This window comes from Aquarana catesbeiana, linkage group LG06 (genome assembly GCF_042186555.1).
Source record: "Aquarana catesbeiana isolate 2022-GZ linkage group LG06, ASM4218655v1, whole genome shotgun sequence".
NCBI classification, from domain to species: Eukaryota; Metazoa; Chordata; class Amphibia; order Anura; family Ranidae; genus Aquarana; species Aquarana catesbeiana.
This window is the reverse complement of record NC_133329.1, coordinates 381,502,829-381,526,159: the sequence shown is the minus strand read 5'-3', so window position 1 is coordinate 381,526,159 and position 23,331 is coordinate 381,502,829. Positions and strand designations below refer to the sequence as shown.

The window sequence follows — 23,331 nt, the reverse complement described above, 5'->3', positions numbered from 1 at the left end:
TCTACAGAACCAGGTTCGAACCCAACTCAGCTCATTCTGAGCCATGTCCTGGATAAATGAGACCTTTTGCAGACATACTTGAGTTAATACACTAGATCAGAGCACCCTTTCTTTTTTGTATGGTATCACTGTAAGGCATGTCCACACATCCATTCAGAATGCTGCCAAAACAAAGTTTAGTTGAGAAAAGTAAGCAAAAATGCTAAGGATGCAAGTAACAAATCTGCCTCCGCGTGAGCCAAGGAACACACAGACTTGCAGAATTTTTCCATGGCCTGATTAACTATTCTTGTGGCTCCGATTATTTATAACATCGTGGCGAATGCTGTGTCTTCCTCTCCCCATTTTCTGAGCCATTTAACAGGAAACTGACAACCCTGCTGGTTTCATCTCTAGGGTGTAAAAACAAGGAAAACAGATAAATCACAGGTTTATATGGCTGTATAAATGTCCATATATGGACAGCTATGGCTACTGGGAATTCTCTGTAAAACAGGACAATTACTAGAGAGAATCTCACATCTCGCAGGCGGCAGGAAAGGTTAGCAATAAGTCAAAACAGAAAGACAAAAAATAAATAAATTTGTTTGTCAGCAACAATATTCCTTGCAGTTGGTAAATATCCAATTTATCTGTTAATTAAAGGAGCTTTTCAATTTTATGAAAAATTGGACAATGACAATATTTTTTTTTTTTTTATTCCTTTATTTAGCCAAGAAAGTGAGGCCACGCTACAAAAAATTAAGGTACATTGCAAAATCGGAAACAAACAAATTAAAATCTTACATGAAATCAAAAAGCATACAAAAATCTGTACAGAAGGATAATATGTATACTGGCTTGGCAATTCTATGCATTAAGATAAAAAACAGTGGCAGCTGGTGTTTTTTTGTTGGGGGGGGGGGGGCAAACAACTGAAACCCCCCCGCGGCAACTCAAACTCCCCCAAGTCGGTCCACCAGCACTTACCCCATCCAGATGACGGGGATTGGGCATCCATGCAGCGTCGGCGGGGACTGGTCATCCAGGGATCGCCTGTCCTTTCAGCCAATCAGGTTATGGGTGTCAGTCCCGCTTCCCGATTTGCCAGGAGGAGGATCAGTGTTGCAACAGCGAATATTTATTCGCTGTTGCAACACACCTGTGTGGTCTCCGGACGCATCCTCAGCCTTCCGAGCCCACCCTATTTTGAAGCCCATTAGAGCCTATGGCTCTAATCAGGTGCTTAAAAAAAACCCTTGGCCGTCGTAATTCATGCTCCCGGTGACCTGAATGCATGAATCTATGTATTACCATATAGGGAGTGGCGAGGAGAGAGGGGACGGTGCCCGTGCACCCCTAATGGACAGGTTGACCCCCTCAGCCCCCCTAATACTTACCTGAGCCCCGTCTCCATCCAGCAATGTTGCACAAGTGCCTCAGCTGAGCTGTCCGGGACTCTCCCTCCTGACTGGCTGAGACACTGCAGAGAGCACCATTGGCTCCCACTGCTGTCAATCAAAGTCAGTGAGCCAATGAGGAGAGAGAGAGGATGGGGCCAAGCCGCAGCTTTGTGTCTGAATGGACACACAGAGCAAGCTGCTTACTATGGGGGCACTCAGCAGGCGGGAGAGGCCAGGAGTGCCGGCGAGGGACTCGAAAAGAGGAGGATTTGGACTGCTCTGTGCAAAGCCACTGCAACAGAACAGGTAAGTAGAACATGTTTGTTATTTTTAACCAAAAAAACAAGATTTTAGTATCACTTTAATCCCCCCTATAAGAAGATGTAGACCCAATCAAAAATCTCATGTAAATCTTAAATGAGTTTCCAAAGTTTCCAAAGTTGTTTTCAGTTTTGGAAATTAAATTAATTTCCACATTCTGGACACTCATTTATTTTTTTGCTTACAAATCCCTCATGCATGACTGAAAGTGTGGAAGGAAGGAAGGAAGACAAAAAGAAAGAAAGAGATGTCAGAAAGAAAGAAAAACAGAAAGGAACGTCAGAAAGAAAGGGTTTGGTTATAAAAGGTCAGCCTCTTACCTGAGTGGATGAGCAGACGGGGTGATGGGAGGAGCAGGAGAGTTAGTAGTTCAGGGATGAAGTGAAGGGGGCGTCACTTGCAGTTTGAATTTGCCCTCCTGCCCGCCCTGGTGACGTGGTTTTGGTGGTTTCTTGGATAAGTGTGGACGTTGGAGGTTGGGGTCCTTGACGAGGGTCGAACACATTGGTTGATTGGTGAAACGGTGGGACCCATCTCAGGTATGGAGTCCTCCGGTTCGTCTTGTTCAGTTTAGACTGACCAGGTGTTAAGGTGGTAGGGGTCTGTGGTCAGTTAGGATAGTCCTTGAGGAGGTGTGTGGCTACTGGGGACTGAACCTAACCGAACGGTATCACAGACTCCAAAGTTGTGGGAGATGGTGTCATCAAGGATCTTCAACCAGTTTCTTCTTCTTCGATCTGGAGTGTTCATGAATGTTTATTTTTAACCTCTTAAGGACCGTCTGCCACAGTTATACTGCGGCAGGTTGGCTCTCCTGGGCAAATCACCTTTCCTGTACGTCAACCGCTTTAAGTGCTAAAGGGGGCGTGAGCGCGCGCCCGGTGCGACGCCGATGCTTGTGGCCAGCGGTCTCGGTGCCCGATGGCCACCCGCGATCGCTCCTGAGAGAGACAGAACTGAGATATGTCAATGTAAACAGAGAGATCTCCGTTCTGACAGGGGAGGAGAGACAGATCTGTTGCTCATAAAGATTAGGAACAACGATCGGTCTCCTTCTCCAGGCCGTTCCACATCCCCACAGTTAGAACACACATGAAGGAACACAGTTAACCCCTTGATCGCCCACTAGTGTTAACCGCTTCCCCGCCAGTGACATTTATACAGTAATCAGTGGCTATTTTTAGCTCTGATCGCTGTATGAATGTCAATGGTCCCAAAAAAGTGTCAAAAGTGTCCGATCTGTCCATCGCAATATTGCAGTCTGGCTAAAAATCACTGATCGCCACCATTACTAGTAATAAAAAAAAAATAATAATAAAAATGCCATAAATCTATTCTCTATTTTGTAGACGCAATAACTTTTGCGCAAACCAATCAAAATACGGTTACTGTGATTTTTTTTTTTTTTTACCAAAAATATGTAGAAGAATACATATCGACCTAAACTGATGAAGAATTTAAATGTTGGGGGATATTTATTATAGCAAAAAGTAAAAAATATACGGTAGTTTTTTTCTCCAAAATTGTCACTCTTTTTATTTCTATAGCGCAAACCCCCCCCCCAAAAAAAAAACGCAGAGGTGATCAAATACCACCAAAAGAAAGTACTATTTGTGGGGGAAAAAAATGACATCAATTTTGTTTGGGTACAGAGTCACACGGCCGCGCATTTGTCAGTTAAAGCGACTCAGTGCCGTATCACAAAAAATGGCCTGGTCATCAAGGAGGCAAATCCTTCCGGTCCTTAAGTGGTTAATTATAATTTTGTTTTAATAAAAGGCCAAACTGGCCAGTTAACCCAACACAGTTTAGTGTCATTATTGAAGTAAGGGGGGTGGTGTTGGTTACTTAATAATAATAAGAGTGAGCGGGTATATCTGAACTACCCCAGTCATGCACTTGCATGCCCATGTGTGATGGACTGAAATTCATTAAAGTGGTTGTAAACTCTCCTCCACAACTTTATCACATTTTAATCTGCTTAAAAAACCTAATGATTGCTGCTTGTAGATGTCTCCTTACTTGCTTACTTTTCTTGTAATACGTCCCGTTCTGTATAGTGATGTCACCGGCGCATGCGCATCTCTCCCGTTTTTCACGGCATGCCCTGAGTGCCGTTACACAGTCTCTCCATTGACAGGATGCCGTGGAAGTGATTTCCTCTCCCAGTGGGGCTGCAATCAAAACCCGCGAGACTTCAGATTCTTTCCGAACTTCCTGCTACACCCCATGTGACGGCGTGACATCACATGGGGTGTATACCTTGCCATTGGACTACATAGCTTAGCAGTGTTCAGCCGCAGCATACAGCAACCCGACAGGCGCACAATATGAGAATGACAAAATGACTGTGTAATTCTGCACTGTCAGGTCGGCTATGATCACGGTCGCCATAGCAACGTCGGATCGAAACGGAGGCTTGGTTAAGGCGCGACCACGCATGTGCGAGAATACAGCAAGACATACGTGGAAGGGCGGAAGTAATTTGCGGTGCAGACTTGGGAAACAATACCTAAAAGGGCACAGCCTAATCCCTGGAGAAAACATTTATAAAAGTTTTAATAAAATGTAAGTAATATGTGATTGAGGCTTATTTACAATGGGTGATGTTTGCTTATAACTTCATATAATGGTCTAGATCAGGGATATGCAATTAGCGGACCTCCAGCTGTTGCAAAACTACAAGTCCCATCATGCCTCTGCCTCTGGGTGTCATGCTTGTGGCTGTCAGAGTCTTGCTATGCCTCATGGGAATTGTAGTTCTGCAACAGCTGGAGGTCCGCTAATTGCATATCCCTGGTCTAGATGAAAAGTGGCAACAGAGTGGGAGAGTTTACTTCCTCTTTAAATGAAAGTAATATGCCAATGATAATAAGGTTGGGGAGGAAAGGGCTAGATTATGCTGGACATCTTCCAGCCAGGAAGTGTAATGGGCTCCACAGGATTGTGATCAGGATGACAATTACTAAACGTGTCTCATCTACAGCTGCCTTAAACATTTGCTTTTTGCGGCAGGTATATTTTCTATTGGTTTTCACAATTTAAAGGAGATCCCCCAATACGGAATGTATTTCTTTGCTCGGAAATGAATTTTTCTTTAATCTGGGAACAGACTCCCCAACAATGACCTCAGTGTCTGATGGTCATCTCTTTATCAATGGGATGAAAGAATTTTGTGCGAAGTAAAGATTGCCGTTTTTTTGGCGAGCCAGCCATCGATTTGAAGCACATCTGGACGCCTTTCATGTGAACGTCAGATAAATGACAGATCTCTGGCATCCCGTCGGCGTTTATCCCGCTCTGTGCGGAAATCAAATATTTGTCAGAGCCGGATTGGTTGGCAAGCTGCTGCTCAGAAGGAGACATTAACAAAATGGGCTTTTGTTTGAATATAATTGTGCAAGTGACAGAAGTTTCTACAAAGAGAATCAGAATTGAATTCACATTGTCATACGGAGATATGTGATAAACGAGGAGGGGAGATTTCACGGGTTTTCTCCTTTTCTTTTGTGCCGTTAAATCAAGTTCTGTTTTATTGAAGGGCGGCATGACTTTGACTAAATATGCATTTGAAAGAGACCCAATACATTACTTTAACCACTTCAATACCGGGCACTTTTACTCCCTCCCTGCCCAGGCCAATTTTCAGCTTTCACACTTTGAATGACAATTGTGCGGTCATGCAACACTGTACCCAAATTAAATGATCTTTTTTTTTTTTTTTTTTTTTTTTAGAGCCAGATAGAGCTTTCTTTTGGTGGTATTTAATCACCTGTTTTTTTGTTTGTTTTTTGGGTTTTTTTTTAACATTCTGCTAAACAAAAAGACCAAGAATTTGGAAAAAAAAAAACAAGACTTTTTTAGCTTTCATTATAACATTTTGCAAATAAGTAATATTTCTTCTTTGTGCACTGATAAGGCTGCACTGATGGGCACGGATGAGGCGGCACAGATATGTGCCAATGATAGGCACGGATATGTGGCTCTGATGGGCACGGATATGCAGCACTGATGGGTACTGAGAGGTAGCACTGATGAGGAGGCACTAATGAGGAGGCACTGATAGGCAGCACTGATGGGCACTAATAGGCAGCACTGATGGGCACTGATAGGGAAGCACTGATGAGGAGGCACTGATGGGCACTAATAGGTGGAACTGATGAGCATTGATAGGTGGCACTGGTGAGGAGGCACTGATAGGTGGCACTAATGAGGAGGCACTGATAAGGCTGCACTGATGGGCACGGATGAGGTGGCATGGATATGCGGCACTGATAGGCACGGATATGCAGCACCGATGGGCACTGATAGGTGGCACTAATGAGGAGGCACTAACAGGCAGCACTGATGGGCACTAATAGATGGCACTGATGAGGAGGCACTAATAGGCAGCACATGGGCACTAATAGGGGGCACTGATGAGGAGGCACTAATGAGGAGGCACTAATGAGGAGGCACTGATAGGCAGCACTGATGGGCACTGATAGGCTGCACTGGTGAGGAGGCACTGATAGGCAGCACTGATGGGCACTGATAGGCGGCATTGATGAGGAGGCACTGATGGGCACTGATAGGCGGCACTGATGGGCACTGATAGGCTGCACTGATGAGGAGGCACTGATGGGCACTGAGAGGTGGCACTGATGGGCACTGATAGGTCGCACTAATGAGGAGGCACTGATAGGCAGCACTGATGAGGAGGCACTGATGGGCACTGATAGGCTGCACTGATGAGGAGGCACTGATAGGTGGCACTGATGGGGCACTGATAGGCCGCGCTGATGGGCGCTAAAAGGGCACTGATGGGGCTGCACTGGTAGACAGGGCACTGATTATCTGTGTACAGTACATGTCCCCTGTCACACTTGTGGGTTACCAGCACTCTGCTCCTCTCCTCAGGGTGTGACAGTGCTCGAGTAAAGGAATGCTGATAACTGGCAAGTGTGTTTACATGTGATTAGCTGTGATTCATTTGACACATGGTAAAGGGCTGCTGTGATTGGTCCTTCACCACGATCAGTGATCAGCCGTGCACAAAGGAACAGTACAGTTGCTGCCTTGCTTGCTAGGAGGGGTAACACTGACGGACTTTACAGATGAAGCTCCGAGAAAACCGGAATTTCCCATAGGTAAACATCCCTCCGTTACATTTTCATTCTGTTTTAGTTTGTTGATGAAAATTGAAATTGATTTTCATCAATTGAGGAAAATGTGGGGTAATTTTCGTTAGTTTTCCTCACTGGAAACAAACCGCTGAAAAAAAAATATAATGAAAATATTTTCATCAACGAAAGAAACACAGGTGATCACATACCCTCAGCTGCACAAGGAGCTAGGGGAGGAGAAACATCATCACACTGGTTTCCCCAGTGAATATCTGTGCAGGGGATTGGCATGTGTCAACACCTAATCATTAGATTAGCTCCAAGTACAGCCAGAAAACTGACCGTGCTGTGCTCTCCCTCCTAGTGCGGTCAGTTTTTAATAGTAAAGAAGGGACTGGCAGGAACACCAGGGATTTCACACAAAACGTAGCAATACAAAGAGATCGGGAGACTTGCTGATACAGTACATGGTACAGCAGCCACATATCAGGAATATGTTGGGTTTACATATTCTTTAACAAGACAAAAGGGAACAAATAAGAGAAGTCCATTGTTAGGGTTTGCATACACTTTAATCAAATGAAATAAACAGATACGGGTTCCAGCGTTTTACAGCAGAACTGAAGTAGGATTGTGCTGCAGGCGATCAAAGGGAAGCAGGCTTTGTGTGCGATCACATACATAGATCTATACATTTTTATTAAAGTGGATATGCAGACGGGTGGAGAAAACACTGCGCCCTGTATATATATTACACTCCACACACTTAATTATTCATACAGTAGAGTCCCCTTTTGATTTTCTTTATATTTTCATCTCATCCCCACCATCTGATCACAGGCATTGAGTGCCTAAAGCAAAGAGCCAACACAAACATGCCTGCGTCTGCAGCATATGGCCCCGTATTAGGACGGATTATTCATTTTATACATTTTCCCAGAATAATATCATTTGATTACATTTTTCCATTCCTGCCAATAAATGTGACTTCCTGTACAATGCGGGATTTTGTTGTGGGGAAGTTTTTTCGGGTAATTAAGCAAACATTGTCATTATTGGCTTAGTAATTGTGCCTGTGTGATGAGCGTTAGTTAAGTAACAGAGCTAACAATTAGCAGCCATTGGAATGATTGCTTCTGTCACGGTGAAATGGACCCTAATGATCACTGATCTGTCATCCGAAATGTCTAATAACCAATCATGTTCTATTTAATAACCAGATTTGTTTTACTGTAATTAGCCGATGATTGACCGGTTGACATACGGGGGATATCAAATGAAAATGACTGTTTTCTGTGCTGATCGTGAATAAATAGGCACGAGGGTCATTCTTTGGGGTTTTTTTTTTTTGTTAATTTGATATTTGTGAATGTGATCGCTGCAATGTAAATACATTTATTAACATACAGTGGGGAAAATCATTATTTGATCTCCTGGAGACAGGGGCGGACTGACCATTGAGCCACTTGGGCACTGCCCGAGGGCCCTGGGCCACTAGGGGGCCCCATCAGGGTTGCCAGCTTCAGTAAAACCAGGGACAGTATGTAAAAATCTGTGTTTTTTTTACATCTGTCTCTGAAATGTCCCTTACCAATATCCTTTTGGTCTAAAAATCCCAAGATTATAGCTGCCTCACCTCTCCAGTACCTTCTCAGCCAATAGAAACATGTCTGTGTATACTATGTGTACATGTATGTGTATACTGTGTGATTGTATACTGTGTGTGTATACTGTGTGGCCCCATAATCTCTGATTGCCTGGGGGCCCCATAATCTCCTATTGCCTGGGGGCCCCATGAGTTGTCAGTCCGCCCCTGCCTGCAGATAATGTAAATTTCCCCGCATCCAGTTCGCAATAGCAGTAGATTTTGACCGGCTCTTTATGGAGCCGATTCACACATCTCCGGAGCGGCTCCAGGGCGAATTTGCACAGAGGTCCTGTGCGTCTTCTGGTCTGTTTCACGTCCAAATTCAGCCAAAAATTCGGGCTGAAATTGGACTTGAAATGGTGAATGGGGACGCACCGGACCCCTGCTGTGAGCCGCATGCGAAGATAGTGTGAACCCAGCCTCAAACCTCAGCATCATGGGCAAGACCAAAGAGCAACAGTTGTCCATTATCATTGATCAAATCCAAATTCGTACTCAATCCGCACCCATCCAAAGTTGCATCAAAGTTGCCCCAAAGTTGCACTCCAAATTCGTGCCACTTTGGAGTCGTACAAGTGTGAATGGACCCTTAGTAGAAAGCAGAAGGGCAGCTGCTCGGCACAGGACCTGGGAGAATACTGCTATCACTGTAATAACACCAACTACTACAGCAATTGCCGGCTTCCACAGGGATGGCTCAGGTATGAGATATTCACACTTACATTGAGCCAACCTGGATTCATTTGTACTACAGGCACCTTTAACACTTGTTGGACTTGTCCTGCGACTTGGGATGGCAAAGTCGCATGACAAGTCGCACCCCATGATTTCCAATGAGTACTGTTCATGTCTGTGCGACTTCAAGTCGCAGCGATTTCAAAGTAGTCCCTGCACTACTTTCTGCTGCCTTCGCCACCTCCTAGCCCTTTACAAGGTTCTAAATTACATGAGGGGGAAACGGGCATTCCGATCAAGTAACTGCTGTGATTGGTGGTCACGGTGGTCCTATGATCAGAAAGCTCCCATTCGTAAGTATGAATTGGTTGCTTACCAGTACCCACCGGTTATTTTGCTGGGGGCACACAAGGAGTGTGCCCCCAGCACAGTAATGTGTTTACATAGGGCCACATATATGCATAAGGCTGCTGGGAAGAGGTTAGCTATGCAATAAAACTCACTCCCTGAGTTCAGCTTCAATGCAAGCAGCGTAACTCTCCTAGAGGAAGTCATGAGACGAGTGACGAAACGCGGCTGCCAGGACTTTGTGACATCATTGTGCACGGGCAGGAAATGATTCAAGTGACAAACGAGGGCATACACACCCTGACTATGTCAAGTGCAATGCCTAAGTGCACTAGAGGAATTGCACCCGAAAATTTGAGTTTTTTGCTTTTATAGTTTTATTAAAGAAATGTTTTTTTAAAACGATTCAGCACTATGTCAGTTTCCCTGATTTTATGAGCACCATACATATAAGGATCACTGCACACTGGAACAAATGTCCCTGGAGTAGGATCCCAGCTGCCCGCTATTGGAAGTGACACCCCTTAAGGGGAAGGCTTATAGTGACCTGTGGAAGGTCTGTATATGGGGTGAGCGCATAGTTTGAAAGGTGAAGGGGCACTGGAGGTGATTCGTGATAAACACCACAATCACAGAGGAGTCTCTTTATTCAATAAACTTTGGGTCACGGCTTATTCTTATTATCTTTTGAGTTTGATCACATGGATTTATTGTATGAGAATATGTTGTATATTTGGTGTTTTTATTCACTTGATATGATTATGATCCACAGTATGAAATAAGAATTAATTATTTGTCAGTAGCTATTAATTTCATATACCCTTTTTTGGGTATTATTTTTGCACAGGCTGATTCATTTTTTAACTACTTGCTTACAGGGCACTTAACCCAGCCCCCCCCCCCCCCTCCTCCTGCCCAGACCAATTTTCAGCTTTCAGCGCTGTCGCATTTTGAATGACAATTGCGCGGTCATACAACACTGTACCCAAATGAAATTTTTATCATTTTTTTCACACAAATAGAGCTTTCTTTTGGTGGTATTTAATCACTACTAGGCTTTTTATTTTTTGCTAAACAAACAAAAAAAGACGGAAAATTTTGAAAAAAAAACAAAAAACAGTTTTCATAGTTTGTTATAAAATTTTGCAAACAGGTAATTTTTCTCCTTCATTGATATGCACTGATAAGGTAGCACTGATGGGCACTGATAAGGCGGAACTAATGAGGCTTCACTGATGGGCCCTGATGGGTGGCATTCATGGGTGGCACTGATGGGCAATGATAGGTAGCACTGATAGATGGCACTGATGGGCACTGATAGGTGGCACTGATGGGAAGTGATAGGTAGCACTGATAGATGGCACTGATGGGCACTGATAGGTGGCACTGATGGGCACTGATAGGTGGCACTGATAGGCAGCACTGGTGATGAGGCACTGATTAGCACTGATAGGTGGCACTGATAGGCAGCACTGGTGATGAGGCACTGATTAGCACTGATAGGTGGCATTAACAGGTGGCACTGATGGGCATTGATAGGTGACACTGTGGACACTGATAGGTGGCATTGTGGGCACTAATAGGTGGTGCTGGTGGGCACTGGTAGGCGGCGCTGTTGTGCACTGGTAGGTGGCACTGGCAGGTGGCACAGGTGGTCACAGGTGAGGCGGTGGCTGCTCTTCTTGTTTAGGACTGATGTCTCTCTGACAGCAGCCGGTGATCAGCTTTTTTTTTTTCTCCTCACGCTATCAGTGTGAGGAGAAAAAATAGACGATTACCAGCTCTGTTTACATCACATGATCAGCTGTCATTGGCTGACAGCTGATCACGTATTAAGGGGTCAGGAACTCATTGACTCGGTGATCACAGAGCGTGCCGTGCGAGCCCTGCAGGGGGCGCTCAAGGCGCTCGAGTACTGGAGGACATCATATGACGGCCTCCCTGCAAAGTATGTCCACGCTGTAGCCGTCATTCAGCTAGAACGCGGACAGGAAGTGGTTATTAAGGTTAACTCTTTATTTTGCACCTTACCAATAAGCCTTATTAGAGGGGTAGCTCTTTTACCATTCACTTTTCAAGAAACGTAATTACCTGGATCTGTCCTGTTATCAGTAGCGGGTATCTTACAGTCTTTGTACAGCAGAGCTCACACATTGTGAGAGGTAGAAGCAGCACATGGAGTCAGTCGGCTGTGCTGTAAAGCTCATGTGCTAACAAAGAGCACATTGATATGAGGGGAGAACATCAGTCTGCTGCTTCTACTTTTACTATCCAGTCACAGGCTAGGGAAGGGGTACAATTTGTGGTAACTGCAGGAGAGAGAAATTAGGTCTCTTTGCAAACCTGAAAGGGCCGTACTATGTGGCAGAGCTTTGTAATTCTTAGGACTTTATGGACAGAAATACAAATGATTTTACAGGCAAACCAGCACCCATATACATGGGATCCCATTTACCAGCCACTTTATTAGGTACACCTTTTCAAATGCTTGGTAACACAAATTGCCTTATCAGCCAATCACATGGCAGCAAACCAATGCATTTAGGCATCTAGACATGGTGAAGACAACTTGCTGAAGTTCAGACCGAGCATCGGAATGGGGAAGAAAGGGGATTTAAGTGACTTTGAACGTGGCATGGTTGTTGGTGCCAGAAGGGCTGGTCTGAGTATTTCAAAAACTGTGATTTTCACGCACAACCATCTCTCGGGTTTACAGAAAATGGTCGGAAAAAATATCCAGTGAGCGGCAGTTGTGTGGAGGAAAATACCTTTATGATGTCAGAGGAGAATGGGCAGACTGGTTCCGGATGATAGAAAAGCAACAGTAACTCAAATAACCACTGGTTGCAACCAAGGTATGCAGAATACCATCTCTGAATGCACAGAATATCAAACCTCGAAGCAGGTGGGCTACAGCAGCAGAAGACCACACCGGGTGCCACTCCTGTCAGCTAAGAACAGGAAACTGAGACTACAATTCGCACAAAGAATTGGACAACAGATTGTAAACACGTTGCCTGGTCTGATGAGTCTCGATTTCAACTGCAACGTTCCCATGGTAGGGTCAGAATTTGGCATAAATAACATGAAAGCATGGATCCATCCTGCCTTGTATCAATGCTTCAGACTGGTGGGGGTGTAATGGTGTGGGGGGGATATTTTCTTGGCACACTTTGGGCCCTTTAGTGCAAATTGAGCATCGATTAAATGCCACGGCCTACCTGAGTATTGTTGCTGACCATGTCCATCCCTCTATGACTACAGTGTCCCCATCTTCTGATGGCTCTTTCCAGCAGGATAATGCACCATGTCACAAAGCTCAAATCATCTCACCACTGGACAATGAGGTCCCTGTACTCCAATGGCCTCCACACTCACCAGATCTCATCTCATTAGGATGTGGTGAAATGGTAGACTGGCATCATGGATGTGCAGCCGACAAATCTGCAGCAACTGCGTGATTGCTATCATGTCAATATGGACTGAAATGGACTGAAATCTCTGAGGAATGTTTCCAACACCTTGTTGAATCTAAGCCAGGAAGAATTAAGGCCGTACTGAAGGCAAAAGGGGGTCCAACACGGTACTAGCAAGGTGTACCTAATAAAGTGGCAGGTGAGTGTATGTATTTTATCTGTGTATTTGGCTGTTTGCATGGAGTCCAGTTTTAATCACCTCCTCTTACTGCCCACTCACACTGGCACCCCCTCTTTGATTTCAGGTGTTCAGTAGATTACAGGAACCCAATACAGATTTTTAGAGAATTTATTAGCAGTATATAAAATGCATGTAATGGTATTTAAAGGAATATATAAGTAGACTAAAGGGTGTTCTTCTTAGTGTGGCCTGGAGTTGTACTTTGATGTGGATGTACTTTTATGTATTGTAATGATTGCCGTAACAACATCAGACAATAAAGGATCAGCGAAGGGATGAAAGTAATGTAGCAGAAATAATGCAGCACTTAGTGATGGCCGATGAAGGACAGTCATTATGTAATAAAATATACTGTATATACGTCTCTGATGTCATTATGAAGAATGACCTTGCAGGTTTCTGTTAAAACACATTCCAAATAGCACTTCTGGGGCTCATTGTAAATCACATTGCCTATGGTCCCCAAGACAACCAGTTAACATTGTATGTTTTGTAAAGTCTTAATTATATGATGTTACATAAACCTGCCAGTACCACAGAGGCTGAGGATTTGGGGTACCCAGGGCATCATTTAAGGCAGGCTTTTTCAACCTTCTAACCCTAGAGGAACCCCAAAAATTATTTTCAGGTCTCTAAGGAACCCTTACTAAAACCAATTCAACAGGGGTCAATAGGAACAATGCCCCTTATACTGGTGGTCAATAGGAAGAATGTTCCCCTTAAAGTGGTGCTCAGAAGGCCACCCTTAAAGACAGCTAAAAATATATTTTGTGTCATGCTGCTGGCTTTGCTAAATGATGCTGAACCCTTGAACTCTGTAGGCACCATCAAAAAGGTGGTTCATCAGGTCAAGGAACCCCTAACAACGTCTGGAGGAACCCCAGGGTTCCAAGGAACCCTGGTTGAGAATGGCTGATTTAAGGTTTAGATCATTTAGATCTAGGAGATAAGAAATGGTTGCGGTGCATAAATGAACATGTTGTGTAAGGGGTCAGAGTATACTGCATCAATGCGGCCCATTTATTTCATTGAGTGCCAAGGCACCACGTCACTGTCAAGACCAGACCTACACTATTTTTCTCCAGTGCAGCGCACCACAACCAGTGCTGGGACAAGGTCATCCATTGCTCAGGGCGAAGATGGGAAACTGAAACCCTGATTTGGTAGTGTCAGTGAAAAGAACAAATGCCCCTGCATCGGTGGTGTCACCAGATGGAAAAATGTCCATGCATCTGAGGTGTCACTGAAATTAAAAAAATTCCCTGCATCTGGGGTGTCACTGGAAGGAAAAAAATGCATCGGTGGTTTTGCTAGGAAGAAAAATGGCACTGCATCAGTGTCATTGGGGAAAAAATTGCCCATGTGTCAGTGGTGTCATTGAAATGAAATAAAAAAATAAAAAGTTTCTGTGTCTTTGGTGTCACTGAAAAGCAGAAAATGCACCTGCATCAGTGGTGTTGTTAAGAGCAAAAATGGAGCTGCATCAGTGTCAGTGGGTGAAAAATATACCTGTGTCTGTGGTACTTGAGGGCTCAGGAGTGCATATCTTGCAAGGCGCAGGGCTCAGAAGTATGTATCGCACAGCATGCAAGTCTTAGCAGTATATATCATGCAGGGCTCAGGAGTGTGTATCATGCAGGGCTCAGGGGTGCGTATCATGCAGGGCTCAGGGGTGTGTATCATGCAGAGCTCAGGGGTGTGTATCATGCAGAGCTCAGGGGTGTGTATCATGCAGGGCTCAGGGGTGTGTATCATGCAGGGCTCAGGGGTGTGTATCATGCAGGGCTCAGGGGTGTGTATCATGCAGGGCTCAGGGGTGTGTATCATGCAGAGCTCAGGGGTGTGTATCATGCAGAGCTCAGGGGTGTGTATCATGCAGGGCTCAGGGGTGTGTATCATGCAGGGCTCAGGGGTGTGTATCATGCAGAGCTCTGGGGTGTGTATCATGCAGAGCTCAGGGGTGTGTATCATGCAGAGCTCAGGGGTGTGTATCATGCAGGGCTCAGGGGTGTGTATCATGCAGAGCTCAGGGGTGTGTATCATGCAGGGCTCAGGAGTGTGTATCATGCAGAGCTCAGGAGTGTGTATCATGCAGGGCTCAGGAATGCAAATTGCACAAGGGGCAGAAGTACAAATTGTGCAGGGCTCAGTAATGGCTAGTACACAGGCCAGTGCACAACCAAAAATTAACCCCCTTCCGAGTACAGAGCTCTATCCGTAACCCCCTAACACCCCCTTCAAATTTTTTCGTCTTTCCACACTACAAAGTTCTATCCCCATCCATCCCTCCCAGTACAGAGCCCATTCCTCAACCCCTCCCCCATCCCCCACTACAAAGCCCCCCCACTACAGAGCTCTTCTACCAACCCTTCCAATTACTTAGCCAGACCTTAGAGAAGGAAGAGCTGCTGCCTCAAGGCTGGGCTCTGCTGTCAGGCTGCAGGGCAGGGAGCACACTGGGAGCGGTGTGCTGTCAGCGACCTATGGAGCATTATTCCACCTGCTGACAGCAACGGTGGGGCATAGTTCCTGCCACTGACACCAACAATGTTGCACTATTCCACCCACTGACACCAATGATGGGGCACTTTTTCTCCCACTGACACCAACGATGGGGCACCATTCCTCCCACTGACACCAATGATGGAACATTGTTCCTCTTATTGACACCAATGATGAGACACTATTCCTCCCACTGATACCAACAATGGAGCATTATTCCTCCTACTGACACCGATGATGGAACATTGTTCCTCTTTTTGATGCCAATGATTAGACACTATTACTCTCACTGACACCAATGATGGGACACTATTCCTTCCATTGATACCAATTATGGGGCACTATTCCTCTCATTAGTATCAATGATGGGACACTATTCCCCCCACTGATACTAACAATGGAGCATTATTCCTCCCACTGACATCAATGATGGAACATTGGGGGTTATTTACTTGTAAGTGCACTTGGAAGTTCAGTCGCTGTAGATCTGAGGGGGACATGCAAGGAAATAAAAAAAGAGCGTTTTAGCTTGCACATGATTGGATGATAAAATCAGCAGAACTTCCCCTCAGTTCAGATCTTCCCCTCAGATCTACAGCGACTGCACTTCCAAGTGTACTTTCAGTGCACTTACAAGTGCATTTGCAGTGCACTTGTAGTGCAAAGTGGATTTGCCTTTCGTAAATAACCCCCATTGCTCCTCTTATTGACACCAATGATGGCGCACTATTCCTCCCACTGATACCAATGATGGGACACTATTCCTCCCATCGATAGCAAATATGGGGCACTATTCCTCCCATTGAAACCAATGATGGAACACTATTCCTCTCATTATCACCAATGATGGGACACTATTCCTCTCATGAATACCAATGATGGGGCACTATTCCTCTCATTGATACCAATGATGGGGCACTATTCCCCCCAATGACACCAATGACTGGGCTCTATTACTCCCACTGACACCAATGATGGGGCACTATTGCTCTGAGTAATACCAATGATGGGGTACTACTCCTTCTACTGACACCAATGATGGGGCACTATTCCCCCCTCTAATACCAAAAATGGGGCACTGTTTATTTCCACTGACACCAGAACATTTTCTACCCCCACTGGCCACAGTCCAGCCCCCCTAAAGTCTGAAGGACTGTAAACTGGCCATTTGTTTAGAAAGCTTGGAAAGCCCTGGTCTGAAATAATAGTTACCGCTTCACTCTCTATGGTCTTCTAAGGTTACAGCATTTATTTACTACTAAAGTATTCCAGCACTTTATATAATTCCATTCAGCAGTTTAATCTGCTGATCGAGAAACGTCGAATAACAAATGTTCTCCCTCTATCCTCAGCATGTGTGGATTTCTGTTTTAATGCCGGTAGATTAGAATCAGATGCAGAAATATCCGTCACCTGAGCACCGACACGACACAGGAAGATTTTAAAACAAGTATGAGAAAGCGTTTTATTTGCCAAGGAAAAAAACTGACACATTAACTTCTATAATTGCCCCTGAGGCATCCATTATCCCTGACTATCTCCTGGTTTTACAGCATCTCAATTAGGTCCCGTTCACACTGCTGACTTAGCCGAGTATGTCTCGGTGTTGGCGCTGCAGTTTGACACATCTCAAGAGTCAACAAAACTGTTTGTTCAAAATATGTTCTATTAAGAGGCGGAAAGAGCTGATAATTGAATAAAAGCAAAGAGATACAATTCGGATCCCACATCTGCTGCAAAGCTGCTGAATTTAAAGGGGAAATTGGATTTTTGTGTTCAGGAGCCATTTCAGATTTTTTTCTTCTTACAAAACTGCACATTCTAAAGGCAATAAGACTTCTCCGTTTTATCATGTTTAAGGCTAGGTTCACACTGCTGCAGTGCGAATTTAGCGCGATTTTGATCCGATTGCGTTGCAAATTTGCATTGCGAATTCTTTGTGTGTTCTTGCGATTCTACTGCAAATTTTGCAATCTATGGAGCTGAATTCGCATTGCACACGGATCAAACTCGGACAGGACCCTTTTTTTACGCAGGTTAAATTCGCAACGCATTGATGTGAACAGCACTCATGGAAAACAATGTTATTAAAATGACTTGCGAATTTGAGCGATCGCAGCGGCTCAAATTCGCAATAAAATTCGCAGCAGTGTGAACCTAGCCTAAGGGAGGTATAGTCTTTGCAACGATTTTTATTTTGTTTTTTTCAATCAAGTTTTTTGAAGATAAATACAGGATACAAAATGCAAAAGAATACAAAAAAATAAAATACATTTGAAGGATAGGTACAGAAAAGGATGAGAACACAAATAAATATATATTGTAATATGGGGAGCCCGGGATCACCAATCAGCCATTTGTAAAAGATTACAGTCTTTTGTAGCAAAGTCTTTTACCTCTCCCAGTCTAATGAGAACCTTCGAGGCCAAAGACAGCTGACATCCTTCAATATGTAGTTGTGAGGCATAGTGGGTGCAAAGATGGTGAAAGTCATTGGGCACCAGACAATTCTTGGATGCAAAAGAGGTTTTATTTTTTTTAACAGTCCTTTTTATATTTTGCAAGGGAAAGAGGTTTAGGGCCAAGACACCCTTGAGTTGTTACAATTTCAATTGGCAGAGTCGGAGACTTCAATAGGAGGACAGCCGCGCAAGGAAAGGCCCCAGCAAGATGCCACTTTTGCACGTGCAGGTTTGCTGTCTCCTATGGCAATAGTATCTAACAGCTCCTAACAGTTCTCTCAGCTTCACTACAATGTCCACTTGTAGCTCTTCAGCCCCTTAAGCTCCTAGTCTCTCACTGGACTCTCTGATTCACTGATTCTGAATCCCGTGAGCTCCTCAAGGCTTTTGCGGTGGTATCTCCCTCCAGCGTCACCCACGCTTCCCTGCTTGGTCCCTAGCTTGGCACTCCAGATACCTTTCAAGCTTCACCCCTGCTAACCAGCTCGGTCCCTTGCTTGACACACAAGGCTGCTCTGCAAGCGTCACCTGCTCTGGTTGGGTCCCTGACTTGATCACCGCCTGAAGTTTCCAGATTCTCCACCGTGCCCGTTCGGGGAGAATACTGCTCCGGTACTTGCTTCCGTTACTCACTGTGGTCCCTGGTAAAGGTGGTTGGCCCCTTAATGGTGACAGCTTCCCTTCTACCTCCGACCACGACAGGTTCTCTGGCCGACAGAACCGTCGTTGGTTGAACTGCAAGCTGCAGTCCCAACCCTGCGCTGCCCTCTTACTTCTGGATAGGCCCTCAGACAGCCTGGCAGCCAGAAGCCCCAGGGCTAGGCCCAATCTCTGGCCTAGCAGCCCAGGGTGCACGACGTGCGTTCACCCAGACAGCAGTCCGGGTGGCACAGAACATAGATCACCTGACTCCACCCAAATATATAGGTTCTCCCAGCAGGCTAAGGGATTCAAGAAAACCCAGGCCCATTGGCTGAGATATCCCATATACCGATAACTTGACCTTGAAATATCGTTCTCACATCTAATGCCACCAAGTGCCCGGCCACCTAGTGGCAAAAGAGAAAAGTACAACAAGGCCAAAACTTAGGGAGAACTCAATAGATCTCTAACAACTATCTACAGTTGCTACTCCTGACAAGGAATTTGGTGAGGAGCTCCTTGACTAAATCCCAGGGCGCTACACTTTATTGTTCCTTCAAAATCAAGCCCCATCCAGAGCCTTCCAACATTTGAACGCCCATTTTGCATTCCTACACTTTTATTGTATGAGTATAAACTTTATTTTCACTGCAGGGACATGGAAGGTTTTGGAAAAAATGTCATGCTCTCTCCATGTGCAATCTCAATCTCCCAGTCTGCGCTCTATTGTACAAGGGATTGCAAGACACCGATACAAGGTTAAGGGAGAAGGACAGCCAAAGCTCATTTGGCTATGTTCTCCTGTGCATCACAGGTCTGCATTTCATTCTGCACTTCCGTGAACCGTTTTTAGCAAGCAGTGGGCTGAAGTCCGCTGTCTGCTGACATCACAGAGCCGGTCCAGGCTCGGGAAGGATTGTGACCATATGGTGATGATCCGCCCAGATCCCTGGACCGGCATCCGGCTCAGCCTCTTAGCGAGCCGCTGAGAGCCTGAGCCGGCTGCTCCTGCCCCCTCCACAGCCCAGCGCCTCAGTAAGTGGGCATCAGAGCACAGAGCTGTGAGAACCGAGCAATCGGCTGTGTTTGATTGCTCAGTTCTCAGTCAGAACTGGCAGTGACAGATGTAAGTATGCTTCTCTAAAAAAAAAAAAAAATCCAATACTTCTTTTTAAATGTAGGTATTTTATTGCTTACTGTAGAATAATACATTTAATAATGTATTAATGGATACAGAGCTGCATAAATGTGTGTCTTTTGTATATGCATGGAGTTCAGCTTTAAATATATAGGGACATAGAAAGAAGAATCTAGCAAGGCAGCGGCAAACCTTTTATTTGTATACTTAATAATTGTTCCTCCTAAACTGATTGAACACTTACCATTGTGACTTTTGTCTTATAGGTGAACCCGGCTCTTCACAGTGATGCACAAAGTGTTTGGAAGATGTTCGACTGCTTTATACTTCGATCACCCTTGTGATGAGCCCAACAGAGGGAAGTTCAACCAGTTATAGCAAACATCCAATCACGTAGTGCTATTCCAGCGTAGAGGACCAATCCAAGCGATGCTTCTGTGAGACTGATATTGGGTAGGTTAACATATTCCATATGGCAGATATAAGACAGGGCAGCTTAAAGCTGTAGGGACAATGATCAATGCAGTTATCAGCAATGCAAAGTAAAGTTTAATGTATAATTAAAGGTTTGTATTGCTGTCTGTGTCACCATTAGGCAAGTGCACCCTCTCTATTTGTCCTGGTTACCATTATCACTAAGAAATGAAGGGAAATTCCACATTTTAATTGTCACTAGAACAGGAATAAATCTTCCATAGGGGATGCTAGTTTTGGTAAGATTGGTAACCATAAGGTATTCCGTCACTTTGGAGGAATATTTTCTCACTTCCTGTTTTGACTTAGGGACAGGAAGTGATGGGAAATATCCCCAATATTACAAAGATGGCAAAAAAATAAAAAATTGTTGGGGTTAAAACCCTCCATTACTCTATCCAAAATGAAAAGTCCCCCTGGATGAAACTGGACAGGTGGCACCCCAATACTGATGGGAGACAATGGACAAATGTTAGCTATCTGAGGGGGACTGTGGCTACAATCACTGTAAAGTATATGTGGGTTTTACAGTCAGTATAAAAAAAAGAGACCTTTGAACCAAGCAGAAAAAGTAACAAACTAAAACAAAAGATGGTTCGTTTTAAGTACTCGGTCCCTAGATTCTTTTTTCCTTATGCTGACTGATTATTTTTGAAAGGTGACACAATATGATAGCTTCAAGAGCCTCGAGATAGGCAACATTCCTTTCATGACACCGTTTGGCCTTGGACACAGACTGCCTGTGTCTGGGGCCAATCATTCGCAAGTAATAATGGCAGGAAAGTATGTCCAAAAATGCATGAACACAATCTTCCAAAGTACTGAGTTCAGGTGTTTCTGGTAAGGGCATGGATTTTTTCAGCCAGAACGGAGCAGAATGCCATTCCGCCACCTTTGGCAGCCTTCTCCTCTCCAGCCTGTCATTTAACACAGAATCCAGTGGAGGAAGTTTTACTCGCTTCCTCCACCAGCTTCTCTGTGGTAGCACTGGCACCCAGGGCACCCCCCCCCCCCCCACATCTGTTGATGGGTGCCTGGAGTCCAAAAACTGTCTTTTTAATGGTGATTATGGTGGCAGCTTCTGTCCCTGCCTGTCAGATCTGTGTAGCACTGAGCAAAGCGATCTGAATGGATGGGGGGGGGGGGGGGGGATGAGCTGTGGGCAGACAGGGGGGAGAGGAGCTGTAGATTGGGGGGAGAGAGTGAGCTGTGGATGGCGGGGGGAGGTGAGCTATGGATTTGGGGGGGGGGGGAGTGAGCTGTGGTGGATGGGGGGGAGAGGGTGAGCTGTGGATGGGGGAGAAGATGAACTGTGGATGGGGGGGGAAGGGTGAGCTGTGGATAGCGGGGGGAGGTGAGCTATGGATTGGGGGGGAGAGTGAGCTGTGGTGGATGGGGGGGAGAGGGTGAACTGTGGATGGGGGGAGAGGATGAGCTGTGGATGGGGGAGAGGGTAAGCTGTGGATGGGGGGAGAGGGTGAGCTGTGGATGGGGTGGTGAGTTGTGGACAGGGGGGAGAGGTGAGATGTGGATGAGGGGAAAGTTGAGCTGTGGATGGCAGGGGGGCGAGCTGTGGATAGGGGGGGAGCTGTGGATTGGGGGATGAGTTGTGAACGAGGGGGGTGAGTTGTGGAAAGGGGGGAAGGGTGAGCTGTTCATGGGGGAGAAGGTGAGCCTTGACCGCATCCATTATTTGGCATCGCTTTACCCGAGATATGGCTGGATTGGGGAGTTGACTGGGGGAGGGTGGGTTCCAGCACCTATTCTCTGAGAAAAAAAAGCCCTGGGTAAGGGTTACAATTTTAGACAATTGTGCGCTTTCAACCTTGTGGTAACAGTTATTGCAATAAAATACAAAGCTATTGTAGGCAATTGTAGAATTGCAAGAACTCACTGAAATGCACATGATAACAATGTGAAACTGATGTCTCTTCAAATAAAAATCTGTGCAGTTTTCCCATCAGTTTTCATGCATGCATGGTGTGAACGAGCCCTAAAAAAACTGTCACATGATACTAAAAATAGGTATCGGTAATTGGTATCGGCATCGGTACTCGTACTCGGTCTTAAAAAACTGGTATCAGTGCATCCCTAAAAAATTATAAAAATAGAATGCATCTTTATTCATGGAAAGGCTAGTGTGTTTATATACTGTATATAACTTCTCAAGATTATGCAGCCTTTTTTTTTTCAAATATTTCTGATGTTTAATTAAAGTGTATTCATAGGTCTCCTCTACCTATGTATAGGGGTTGCAATCTTCAGGATTTTATCTATACAGTGCCTTGAAAAAGTATTCACATCCCTTGAAATTTTCCACATTTTGTCATGTTACAACCAAAAAATGTAAATGTATTTTATAGGGATTTTATGTGATAGACCAACACAAAGTGGCATATAATTGTGAAGTGGAAGGAAAATTATGCTGTAAATGGTTTTCAAAACTTTTTACAAATAAATATATGAAAAGTGTGGCATGCATTTGTATTCAGCCCCCCTGAGTCAATACTTTGTACTTTGATCTATCACATGAAATCCCAATAAAATACATTTACGTTTTTGGTTGTAACATGACAAAATTTGGAAAATTTCAAGGGGTATGAATACTTTATCAAGGCACTGTATATACTGTATACTGTATATACTGTATATGTGTGTGTATTCTTTTATATACTGCGTATATGTGTGTATATATATATATATATATATATATATATATATATATATATATATATATATACACAGTGGGGCAAAAAAGTATTTAGTCAGCCACCAATTGTGCAAGTTCTCCCACTTAAAAAGATGAGAGAGGCCTGTAATTTTCATCATAGGTATACCTCAACTATGAGAGACAAAATGTGGAAACAAATCCAGACAATCACATTGTCCGATTTTTGAAAGAATGTATTTGCAAATTATGGTGGAAAAAAAGTATTTGGTCACCTAAAAAACAAGCAAGATTTCTGGCTCTCACAGA

At 44.6% G+C, this 23,331-nt stretch overlaps 1 protein-coding gene across 2 annotated transcripts in view; it reads left to right on the top strand.

The window, feature by feature from the left end:
- Positions 1–23,331, top strand: part of THSD7B (thrombospondin type 1 domain containing 7B) — an 807,368-nt gene that overhangs the window by 128,303 nt on the left and 655,734 nt on the right. For both annotated transcript variants that reach the window (XM_073634254.1, XM_073634253.1), the window contains exon 2: positions 20,147–20,333. The gene's annotated coding sequence lies outside the window, so the exon portion shown is untranslated. The remainder of the gene's footprint in view (positions 1–20,146; positions 20,334–23,331) is intronic.